The sequence below is a fragment of the Myotis davidii genome, unplaced genomic scaffold, assembly GCF_000327345.1.
Source record: "Myotis davidii unplaced genomic scaffold, ASM32734v1 scaffold401, whole genome shotgun sequence".
NCBI lineage: Eukaryota > Metazoa > Chordata > Mammalia > Chiroptera > Vespertilionidae > Myotis > Myotis davidii.
The window spans coordinates 675,310-678,746 of NW_006291020.1; the positions used below are offsets into that span (position 1 = coordinate 675,310).

Consider the following 3,437-nt stretch of genomic DNA (forward strand, 5'->3'; position numbering starts at 1 on the left):
GCAGCCATCTTGTGAGAGGGTGTGATGGTCAATTTGCATATCACCTCTTTATTATATAGGATTAGGTCACCTGAAAACCCAGATGAGCTGAGATCCAAAATGGCACCAGCACCCAAAGACAGGGAGACAGATATTTTTTAAAGGACCCTAGGTGGGCTTTCTCTGGGTGGAGAATTCTCTGTGCAGGTCTGGATTCTGGGAAAGTCCAGAGGGGAGAGATAATGATCTAAGCAAGTGGAATGTCTGTTGTGAAGTGCCTAAAGGTCAGTTCCCAGGGGGAAAGTTATCAATTCAATTATTTGATCAGACCTAACAGTATTCAGAAAATAAGAAAAAATAAAAAGTATCCAAATTGGAAAGGAAGAAGTAAAATTGTTCTCTATACACATAATACTGTGATAGAGAACCCTAAGGATTCCACCAAAAAGCTACTAGAACTAATAAATGAATTCAGTAAAGTAGCTGGATATAAAATAAATACCCAGAAATCAGTTGCATTTTTATAAATCAATAATGAACTATCAGAAAGGCAAATGAAATAAACAATCCTACTTACAATTACATCAATAAAATAAAATAAGATAAAATCCCTGGCTTGGTGGCTTGGTTTGTTGGACTGTCATCCCATACACCAAAAGGCTAAGGGTTCGATTCCTGGTCAGGGCACATACCTAGATTGCACTGTTGGATGTTTCTAACTCACATTGATGTTCCCCTCGCTCTTAAAATCACAAAAAAACATATTCCTGGGTGAGGATTAAAACAAACAAACAAACAAAAACCCTATGAATAAATTTAACATAGGCTGTAAGAAACTTGTACTCAGAAAAATTATAAGACATTGTAGAAAGAAATTGAAGATACAGAAAGTGGAAGCATATATCTTGTTCATGAATAGGAAGAATTAACATCATTAAAATGTCCATACTACCCAAAGCAACCTATAGATTCAATGCAATGCCTATGAAAATACCAATGGTGTATTTCACAAAACTATAACAAATATTCTAAAAATTTATATGGAACCACAAAAGACCCTGAATAACCACAGCAATCTTGAGAAAGAACAAATTTGGAGGAATCCTATTACCTGATATCAAACTATACTATAAGGCCATAGTAATCAAAACAGCATCATACTGGCATAAGAATAGACATATAGACCAATGGAACAGAATAGAGACAAGAACATACAAGGGGGTAAAGACAGTCTATTCAATAAATGGTGTTGGGAAAATTGAACAGATATGTGCAAAAAATGAAACTAGACCCTATTTTAAACCATACACAAGAATAAATTCAATATGGATTAAAAACTACAATGTAAGACTTGAAGCCATAAAAATCCTAGAAGAAAACATAGGCAGTAAGAGCTCAGACATTTCTGATAGCAACAATTTTTTTTTTGATACATTGCCTTGGGCAAAGGAAACAAAAGAAAAAAATAAACAAGGACTACATCCATTAAAGTTTTACACAGCAGTGAAAACCATCAACAAAATGAAAAGACAACCCACTGAGTGGAAGAATATATTTACCAATGATATATCTGATAAGGGGTTAACATCCAAAATTTACGAGGAACTTATAAAACTCAACACCAAAAACAAACAATGCAATTAAAAAATGGGCAAAGGAGCTGAACTGACACTTCTCCAAAAAGGATATACAGATGGCCGACACACATATAAAAAGATACTCAACATCACTAATCATCAGAGAAAGATAGCAACAATTTTTTTTTGATACATTGTCTTGGGCAAAGGAAACAAAAGAAAAAAATAAATAAGGACTACATCCATTAAAGTTTTGCACAGCAGAGAAAACCATCAACAAAATGAAAAGACAACCCACTGAGTGGAAGAATATATTTACCAATGATATATCTGATAAGGGGTTACTATCCAAAATTTATGAGGAACTTATAAAACTCAACACCAAAAACAAACAATGCAATTAAAAAGTGGGCAAAGGAGCTGAACTGACACTTCTCCAAAAAGGATATACAGATGGCCGACACACATATAAAAAGATACTCAACATCACTAATCATCAGAGAAATGGACATTAAGACCACAATGAGATATGACTCACACCTGTCAGAATGGCTATCCTTATGAGGAACTTATAAAACTCAACACCAAAAACAAACAATGCAATTAAAAAGTGGGCAAAGGAGCTGAACTGACACTTCTCCAAAGAGGATATACAGATGGCCGACACACATATAAAGATACTCAACAGCACTAATCATCAGAGAAATGGACATTAAAACCACAACGAGATATGACTCACACCTGTCAGAATGGCTATCCTCAATAAACCCACAAACAACAAGTGCTGGGAGGATTCAGAGAAAACCCTCCTGCACTGTGGGTGGGAAGGCTGATGGGTGCCGCCACTGTGGAAAGCGGTATGGAGTTCACCTCAAAAAATTAAAAATGAAACTGCCTTACGATTCCACTTCTGGGACTTTATCTGAAGAAGCCTGAAACATTAACTCAAAAGAACATATGCCGCCCCATGTTCACTGCAGCGCCATTTACAACAGCCAAGATTTGGAAGCAGCCTGAGTGTCAATCAGTAGATGAGTGGATAACATAGAACAGCTGTGATACATCTACACCATGGAATAGTACCTTTTGCAACAGCATGGAGGGACCTATACAGCACCGTGCTAAGCGAAATAAGCCAGTCAGAGAAAGGCAGGTGCTGTATGATCTCACTCATATGTGGAATCGAATGAACAAAATGATACTAACAAGCAAAATAGAAAAAACTCATAGAGAACAAACAGGCTAACAGGTGTCAGAGGGAAGGGGGTCGTGGGCCTAGGTGAAAAAAGTGAAGGAATTAAGCAAAACACAGACACACACACACACACACACACACACACACACACACAACCAACGAAACAAACAAACCAGAAAACCCTCCTAGACTCAGACAACAGTATGGTGATTAAGTCACCCCAATAAATCCAAGAGAAGTGTAAAAAAATAAAAGGTAGTTTAAATTACTGGAAAACGAGGGAGAGGAAGATGTGCGAGCTTCTCCAAATATTAAGAGTCGGCCAACAAATGTTTACTGCGTGCTTGCACCTGAGGGGGATCCAGATATGAACTCGGCAGGACCGAACAGCGCGGGCAGCCAAGAGAGGATGGATGCTGTGTTCTCGTCCAAAGAACCTAGCACTTTGGGGATCTCTCCAGTGACAGCGTCCACACCGGGACCCAGCGTTTGACAGCGAACCAGCAGCGCCCAAGTGTCCCCAGGAGCCGGCTCCGATTGGCCCGCCGCGCACGGCGCCGGAACCACACCTTCCCCGATTCATGGGTCAGGGGCGTAGGCGGGAGTTTCGGGGACCGCTCCCTCTTCTGAGGCCGCCCCCCGTCCCAAAACAGGACAGGAAAGTGGGGGGCAGGGAGAGTGGCTGG

At 39.6% G+C, this 3,437-nt stretch overlaps 1 protein-coding gene across 1 annotated transcript in view; it reads right to left on the reverse strand.

The window, feature by feature from the left end:
* Positions 1-3,437, reverse strand: part of GPR89A (G protein-coupled receptor 89A) — a 51,873-nt gene that overhangs the window by 48,091 nt on the left and 345 nt on the right. The gene's annotated exons all lie outside the window — the stretch shown is intronic.